This window comes from Larimichthys crocea, chromosome XV, assembly GCF_000972845.2.
Source record: "Larimichthys crocea isolate SSNF chromosome XV, L_crocea_2.0, whole genome shotgun sequence".
Lineage (NCBI taxonomy): Eukaryota > Metazoa > Chordata > Actinopteri > Sciaenidae > Larimichthys > Larimichthys crocea.
Window position 1 is genome coordinate 5792519 of NC_040025.1, and position 10034 is coordinate 5802552.

Sequence of the window (10034 nt, forward strand, 5' to 3'; positions counted from 1 at the left end):
CGGTTCGTTCATTCAGATCGTTAATTTGTCACGTGACAGGCCACTCAGAATTGTTTTTGACTTGATTGTCTGCGAATGGCAGTAAGTTTGTCCACCAACACAGCTCTCAAGGTAACCAACAATACTCAAAACTCTCATTCACTCTGTTTGTGACAAAGGCAGATTGAGACAGAGAGACATGTTGAAGCTTTAAATTGTTTTATTTGGGCTGTAACACACGTTCCTTCCCGCCAGGGGATTTCTTTGTGTTCAGTCACAGGGACGCAGGTTGCAATGGAGCTCTGTGATTGTGGATGCTTTTGTATGATTAAAATCATATTTGGGAGGTGAGGCTAGTAAGTTAAAGACATATTTAAATGTTTTACTTAAGTGAAAAGAGAGTAGATGCCTGTATTCAAAAGAAATGTAAAAAGAAAAAATGTAAATAATAAAAATGCAGATATATCAAAATTGTGGATCTCACGAAACAAAGGAAGCACAGGAACTAAATAGACAGGACTAATCAGGGACAGGTGAAACAAATCAGGAGCAGGTGCAAAGTCAAAAGGCGGGAAACAAGACAGGAAGTAAGACAGACAGGGTGGAACTACAAAATAACAAGACAGGAAGTAAGACAGACAGGGTGGAACTACAAAATAAAACCGAAACAAAATCAAAACTGTTACAGATATGAAACACAGTACAGCCATGGAAGCAAATAAAGTGGATGAACGGAGTGAACGTTAGATTCTGCATGACCTAAGAAGCTCCATGAGCAGACACAGTAACACATGGGAAATACTGAAGATAATTTAAAAGAAAGACGAGTGTCTGTGATTTCCTCTGTGAATCAAAATCTCCATCATCTCTCTGTAAGGGACTGTACACTGTAAAATTCTGTTGGGACAGAGATCCTGACCCACAGTACAGTACATCGTGAAAAGTGACAAGGACATTGTAAAAGTTATGGACCGAGTTAGGACAGAGTTCACATGTATCACTGCTGCTCCTCATCGGTAATCAGTCCCAGTGTGAGTGCCAAACTGAGCACGCTGCCCAGCCTGGATGTAGCCTTCTCCCTGTATGATCTGCCTGTTCTGACTGTATTCACATTGCTGCCTTTTGAACTAAAAACTAAAAGCTTTTATCTTACATCTCTCTCTTACTTCCTCAGGCAGTATTCCTTTTTTTCCTCCATTTTACAGTTCATAAATGTATAGCAACTTGTTTCTTCAAGAGTTGCCTCTTTGCTGACAAAATGAACACATCCAAGGCTGTGACGCACCAGGCTGTGACGCACCAGGCTGAACAGCCACTTCTTTTTAGAAGGATCAGTGGAAGAAAATGGATGGATGAATGTAGACGGGAAGAAAAATTATTGAATCAGATAATTGTCAAGGAAAAAACCATCAGACTACAAAATATAAAAATAAATTGACATCAGTTGATCAATAATGATTTCAGTACCAATACAATATTTTCTAATGGTGTTTCAATGCCAAATTTTATTTCCAATACCAAAATTTAAAGTCATTGCTCAATCCCCATAACAGAGGGCTGTCAAGTGTGTATGGGATTGTCATTGTGTGACTGTGGCTGACCTTCTGATTACAGCTTTTTTTAGGTTGTGTGGAGCAGCGCTTGCAGCAATCAGTCTTCATCAGTGGCTTTTTGGCTCATCTTATAATAGGCAAAGGCAGTCAGTCAGTGCGCCATCAGACATCTGACTGCTTTTCTGTGTGTTCAAGTCCAACTTTAACAGAACATTTTGACTTTGAACTTGAATTTGTGCTATTCACCAATATGCTGTCTCTCAGGACCATTGTATCACAGTTTTTCTCCTGCAGCATCAAGAGAATGCCATCTGTACTTCATAAACTGGATTAGGGCTGTGGGATATGATCAAACTCTCAATATATTCTGATATATATACGTGTGTGTATATTTATTTAATTTATATGTTTTATCTCACAGGGCATGTGAAATATTTCACACATTATTTGTCATTTATTTCTATTATCTCTGTACAGTACTGTCTCGGCTAATTATACCTCCTAACACATCCGGCATAACAGATTGTAATACCAGTCCCATTTTTGAAATGTGCCACCGGAAATCCTGGTGTTGGGATTTGAAGTAGGGCTGACACAGCTTGATTTGTGTTTGATGTGTTTCTCTATGCTATGAGTGAGTGCACTGGTGTATCTTTGACACACAGCTGAAATATACAAACCATGATGGGCATACACAACTGTAATAATGAATTGCATTAGTTATTTAAGATCAAACTTTTTGTCCTTTCTACCTTGTGAAGCTGTTCTAACTGCATTTCCTAATTTCAATTTACTGAACACAAACAATGATAACTTATGACACTGCATAGACTGTGATAACATGAGTCCTTACTACAGCTGATAAGATGTGTACAGGTGAGTATAAGTCGTCATATGTTGTAAGCCCTATCAGTTAACCTCTGGTTTAAATTAGTCATGTCTTGGTGCATCAGAAAGCATTATGAGTGTAGTCCTTAAGCATTATTATTATTATTATGTGTGAGGTGTGCTGGTTGAAAACCACAGTAACAGTTTGAACGTCCAAGACAAGAGTCCTGTATCTCAATAACTACATTTACTTGAATCATTTTTGTGTTTGCATTTTGTGCCTATACCAGGTGTGTTGGTAGAATACCAGTGATCCCTTGGGGACACTGACTAAATTCACAGAATCTGTGGAGATGCAGGTGTGGCGGATGAGTTACTGTTTTTCCATGTGTCTTTGAAGGTACCATCCAGCAGTTGGCTAGATTTGGCACATCTAGGCAGAGCGCTCCTATAAGAATAAACCCCCAGGCCAGCTTTGCTCTGACTCTCTCACCTGAACTAACATCGCCAGAGGCAGCACATTTTTTATCTTTCTTTGACTTTGACTTTGTTTTTATTTACTACACACACACACCGGCATACACACACACATACAGTGAAGTATTTGGTTTAGAAGCAGTAATTGATGTCATATTCACACAGGGAAGTCCTTTACAGCGATTCCCTGGTTGCAAAGACAGTCTGAGCTTTTCATGAGTGTGGCTTTAAAAAACAGAGGAGCTACACAGGAAGTATGGGGAATATAATGTGTCTTTTGAACACTGAAGTGTGCAAATGTTTTACTATTGGAGCCCAAAATAAAAGTAAAGAACCAGAAAGTGAACATATCTCAACTTTTAGGAAGACAAACGTCCCTGAGCTGAACTTGAACGACCTGCATAGAGGTGCTCCATTTCAATATTTTGTCCTTGTTAATTCACACATAGACCACATCTATACACACAGGATGTGTGTCGATACTTTAGGAATGTTTTTACATTTTGCAAAGCATGTTGCTTACACACTGATAATGCATATTTAGCTCTTATAAGGTTGGAAGATTGGAAGAAAACTAGAAGGTCAGTCACACAATACAATTACAATTAACAAACTGAGGCTTCACTCTGTCTATTTGCACTTATGTTCCACACAAATGAATCTAATTAACATTTTCTGTGCCATGATACTGACACACACATACATTGTCTAACAAGCCTAATTATCTGTGGTATACACCGACATAACGTCCTTCTTGCTCATCCCTGAAATGAACGCATTCATCTTGCCCGGCATTGTGATGAGAACAGAATGAAAATCACTGTGCTCGTTATTACAGAACAGACTAATCTGACATGATTGCCATTCTTGCGGCGCTGTATTGTTGTATGTGTGTGACTGTGTGTGATGGTCTGGGCGCCAGACTACCTCGTCAGGTCGGTCAGAATGTAAACATGCTCATGTTGAATTCAAAGCGTGCAGACTGACTGGTGAAAGGTTAAACACTCTATATGTCAGAGGAATGATGGAGCACTGAGAGTGTGTGTGTGTGTCTGTGTAATTGTGTGTGAGACACACGGCGAGACTATTTACATTCAGACCTTTGAGTGGACATGACACTTGTAGCGGCTACTCCACCTCTGACTGAGTCTCTCTACTGTAGTTATGTACGCACACACATGAACACACATGGGACAAGGCTGTGTCAGTGCAGTCACGCACTCTCTTTTCAGAATGTGGCCTCAAAATCTGAACAATCTCAACACCCTAACACGCAAATTCTATTGGGCATGGACAGGCAGTGTTGTGTGTGCGCCGCGGTCGCCACAGCAATATGAGGCCGTACTAGTCAATGTTTTGAATGTTCAGAAGCGTCCCAGAAGTGAAGTGGGCCTCCGTCCATTTACACAGAGTACTTCGAACTGGTGGAAGTCAGACACAGAAACGGCATAGAGAATCCGGTGGATTTTCAAAATAAAACACTGGTCACGGACCAGTCACGGAAACACGGGAACTTTTGAGTTGCTACCTCTGTACGTAGTTCATTTGTTTCTCTTTTGTCTGTTTTTACGACCGGCTTGCTGCGTACCACTAAAACATCCCTCATTTAGAACCAGTCATGGACACACTCTGGGTCAGAAAATAGATCCACTAGCAATATGCAGTCTTGAAAACTACTCTGTCTGTTTAAAAATTCATTTTAACTCATTCCGAATAGTTTCTGAAGTGTCCATGCTGTGTTTTAGTCCATGCTGGACGGAGCCTTGGCCGGGCATCTCCCTCACCCCCTCCCTCGGAGAGAGCCCGGTGGTCTCCTCTGTGCCCAGCCTTCGACAAGTCACATTAATGTTATAAAGTATTTTATTCATTATTGGTTAGCTTCAGTATAACAACGTTATTAAAAAGAATAAATTCAGAGACTTATTATACTCTGAAAGTGTTGGTCTTGCTTAAAAATAAACGCATTTATTTGTATTCTGTGTTAAAAAATATTATATGGCTCTCACGGAAATACATTTTATAATATCTGGCTTTCATGGCTCTCTCAGCCAAAAAGGTTCCCGACCCCTGGCATAGATTAATCGTGCCAATGCCAGCCGGAGTAAACAAAGGCAGCTGTCCAGGTGGAAGCTGCATTTTAAAAAAAAACACGAAGAAAAAAACACAAGAAAAGCACAAAAACTCTCTAAAAACAACATTGCTAGAGAGATCAGGTCCCCACAGAGTTACAGTAAAGAAAACAAAAACGAACAAAAGAGAAAAAAGTCAAAAAGCGACCTTAAAGGCTTGAACAGCTTTGAGAATAGATTAACGGCGATATTTTTTTTGATAAGAGTCTCACGTTAACGCAGTGATGTCTGCCGACAGGTATGACAGAGAGGGAATGTGTTTGGGCAAATGCACGCGATGTATACTGACCAAAAATATAAACGCAACACTTTTGTTTTTGCTCCCATTTTTCATTAGCTGAACTCAAAGATCTAAAACATTTTCTATATACACAAAATAACCATTTCTCTCAAATATTGTTCACAAATCTGTGTAAATCTGTGATAGTGAGCACTTCTCCTTTGCCGAGATAATCCATCCCACCTCACAGGTGTGGCATATCAAGATGCTGATTAGACAGCATGAATATTGCACAGGTGTGTCTTAGGCAGGCCACAATAAAAGGCCACTCTGAAACATGCAGTTTTTTTTTATTTGGGAGGTCTGGGGCAGTCAGAAGACCAGTCAGTATCTGGTGGGACCACCATTTGCCTCACGCAGAGTTCAGGTTCAGATCAGGTTGTTGATTGTGGCCTGTGGAATGTTGGTCCACTGCTCTTCAATGGCTGTGCGAAGTTGCTAGATATTGGCAGGAACTGTATACACCGGTCCAGAGCATCCCAAACATGCTCAGTGAGTCCGGTGAGTATGGTGGCCATGCAAGAACTGGGATGTTTTCAGCTTCCATGAATTGTGTACAGATCCAACATGCAACATGGGGCTGTGCATTATCATGCCGAAACATGAGGTGATGGTCGTGGATGAATGGCACAACAATGGGCCTCAGGATCTCGTCACAGTATCTCTGTGCATTCACAGTGCCATCAATAAAAGTTCTGCCCTCAGTAACAATACAGGTTGCAAGCTGTCCACTCTGTAATGCACTGCAAAATATATGCAAACATTTTCCCTCCTTAGCCTATGGTGTTTATTTACCTTCATTTTTATTACTTTAAGTATAATGTGGAGATAAAAAAAAGTCGAAAAAATAGTCGGAAAAGTGATGACTTTGAAACTGGTAGTATGCTTTAAAGGGACACTGTATGTTTAATATAAAAGCAGATTCTGGATTTTTGCACTAGTGCAACATAGCTGCAATTATGATGATGAATATTTGCTTCTGATCAGTTTTGCTTGGTAACCCTAAGGAGCTTTGTCTTTGCAGGAGCAATTTTGAAATACTTAGGAGGTCCAGTTCAAGGAGAACCAGGTGGATCTTCATCAGCTCCTAACCAGCAAGCTGTAGGGCCATCTTCTCCCACAGACTTGGAAGCACAACTGCCAATTTTTGGTCAACTAATTAATCCAGCTGACTGGCCATCAGTTCTCTCAGATTTATTCAGGACAGATTTAGTGGGTAGAGGGCCATTTCAGGTAATCCCAGACTTCACATTTCCCAGAAGAGAAGATGGTAGAAGCTCATCATCATTATCGTCATTATCATTATTTCTACAGAACATTAGTGAATAGGGAAAAGATAAAGTGGACCGCACTTTGCTTATTAAAAATAAATAAATAAAAGCCCTTTACTGCTTTTGCTGCAAGTTGTTCTCAAAGAAGGAATACAAATGAATGACGGGAGTATCAAACTGGACAAACATAGGCATACTTCTGAAAAGTCATGAAAGTCATCCAGGGCAGACAACACAAATGAAGAGATGTCCTGACCCGTTTAATCTGTCATACAGTCTTTAGCTGAGATAAATCTTGCACTGAGAGGTTCAGCAAAACACATTACACCAGCAAAATAATGGAAACTTTAAACCCTTTAAAAGAGGTGGAGCTTCTTGCTAAATTTGATCCTGTCATGAAGCAGCACATTGAGCCTGTGAAGAGTGGGAATCAGTGGGAAAATGTTGGGCACAATCGTGACTGAAATTAAACAGTCCAAATATTATTCAATCATTTTGGATTGTACGTCTGACATAAGCCATCAAGAGCAGATGTCAGTCATTATAAGCACTGTCAAAATGGACAAAGCACCTTGTAAATCAAGGAACACTTCTTAGGATTTGTCATCTTTGATTTTGAACAGGCTTAGGGAGCTGAATATTCCATTTGATGACTGCAGAGGACAATCGTATGATAATAGTGCCAACATGAAAGGGAGGAACAGAGGAGCTTCTGTACTTTATGTTCAATGTGGGGCACATTCATTAAATTTGGTGGTGGCTGATGCAGGAAAAGCATTCACAGATGCCATCAGCTACTTTGGTAATGTGCAGAAACTGTACACCCTTTTCTCAGCAGCCCCACAAAGATGGGCAATCCTAAAGGAACATGTCACTATTGCACTGAAGTCTTGGAGTGACACGGTGGGAAAGCCAACTGTATGTTACAGCTTTTTTATGTTATGCCACCTCAAAGTATACATTAAACATTTTTCAAGAACATGCTGCATCTGTTGCATTTATTAATGTACTCCAGCCTGTTTTCCTCTTAAAATGTAACAGATTGCTGCATCATCACAGATCATCTGAAAAGGTTAGAAATCTCCTAAGAAATACCTAAGAGTTCTAAAAAATAGGGCCCCCCAAATAGTATCTCGCATAGGTCCCCCCGAACAGCTACAAAGGACCCTGCTAGCGGGCTAAGTTCTTTGCATCTGAAACGCTCCCAATGGGGTTTGAAGTTGCATGCAGGACGAACCAAAACAGCTTTGCAGCTGCGATGTAACAGATACGTGCCCAGTTAGGTTTCGGAGTTACTTACTGGGTTGTTAGAGGAATGGCAAAGTCCACCACTTTGGTCTGGACTCAACAACTATGGGATGGATTGACATGAAATTTGGTTCACACATTCATGGTTCCCAGAGGATGAATCCAACTGATTTTGGTGATTATTTAACTCTTCCTCTAGCACCACCTTATGGTTAAAATTTGTGGCTTCGCAAGAAATGTCTTCAGAACTGTTGGATGGATTGTCAGCATGCTAACAACCTAAGATTGTGGACATTGCTCATTTTAGCTGCTAAACATTAGCATGTTAACATGTCATCATGAGCACACTGAGGTAACCAGTCCCCACCGTGTCTAAATGCAGCCTCACAGAGTGACTACCATTTCTGTATTGTCTGTCCTGATGCCTTTTTCATTTCATTCAGTCTTCAAATTGAACTCTAGCACATTGAGGATTAAGCCTACACACTATTTCCTCCAGCATGCAATTACTGAGTAAATTGAACCAAAATCCTCAAAGGCTCAGAAATCAGTTTTTCAATCTTTACTAAAGTAGTTTAGTTTGATGGCAGGAATTAGGTGTGCTGGTCAAGGGCCACAGTAATAGTCTTTATTTGTACTATTCATCCAGCAATATTTCACACTGATCCACTGGACACACCGAGCAGAATGAGTCACTGTTTAATTAGAAGTTTCACAGGAAAGAAAAAAAGGAAGCCTCATGGAGAGCAACCAAGGAAGGATCTCTCCAAGGATGGACAGACATGTAATAGATAGTCTTGTTAACAGAAAAGATCAACATAATAAAACTATGTATGCAAGTATGAATGTTGAACAACTTCAGGTGTCAAGAGATAGACATGGATCTACTGGAGGACCAAGATCCAGATCCAAACATCTGGAATGAGGCATCAACAGCCAGGGGAGAGATAATGGTCCCAGGACGGCCAGTGGCCCCGCACAGATAAGCCTGAGTGAAAAGAGAAGACAAGGAAGCGAAAACACATGGAGGGAGAGAGTTTGGACATTCTCCTGGGACAACAAACCTAATGGCACATTAAAGAGGATATCTAGAGTTATGGTACAACTGGCTCCATACCTCATCTTAGCAAACAACAAAGCATTCACTTCAATCCATCACATCATATCAGCCTAACGACATGTCGGCATTGAACTATGTAAAAATCTAACTAGCATCCTAATAAACTAAGTTTAGGAGAATATTGCCTGGGCCACCAACTGCTAGTGGTGGGCGGATCGATCTAAAATATTGATAATATCGATACCAACGTTAGTATCGTTATTGATAATTGATATTGATAAGTTTCAGTTTCTCTTCTTCACATTCAGTTCACAACTCCCATTACAGCACAGTGGTTGTGCATGTGTGGATCCCTGAACCAGAACCAGACCACAGACATAGAGACAGAGGTCACTGGCAGAGGCCTTTCAACATGGTCAAGTATATACAGGTAGCTGATTGATAGAAGTGAAAGTAAAAGATTTAGTCATCTCCAGCATTAGTTAATGTTATGTTAAGTGTAATTAGTCATTATAGTTGTATTAATAGCAGACTAAATTAGACTGATTAAATATAGACTATTCAGACAGTCATAATGTATTCAGCCAGTTGAAATGAATGAAAATTATTTTATTACACCTGAGAAATATATTCCTATATAAAGATATATAACTGTTAATATGACTAAATATAATAACCCTTGTGTGTTAACTGTCTAGGGAGCATTAGTGTTACACATTTGCATATTGATGATGCATTAACTTTATAAATTATGACACATTGCTCTCCCCTATACGAAAGTAGATAAGCTGCTTTTCTAAGTAAAAAAAAGTATTGATATCAGTATCGGTATCTGCAATACTGTATTTACTTGGTATCGGATTTATCCCAAATTTTTGTGGTATCACACCCCTACCAACTACAATAGCATGCCAACATCCTGCCCTGATCATGTGAGATACAGATTTTACATTTTCAAATATTTAATGCAGTTGAATAATTTCTCATAAATATATATTTTCATGTCAAGTCACGTGCCTGTCCTCTAGTAAAATAGTTTTGAATGAAGACGGTCTCATCCTGTCATTTATATGATGCTGCCATCTGGTGGTTTCATAAGGTTATTACTCACTCCAATCTTCCAGATGAGAGCACGTTTTTGTCTGAGCACCTCTCCTTCTCTTCCTTCCAGCAGTCTATACCCAAGAAAATAAGGTCACAAAAAAGACG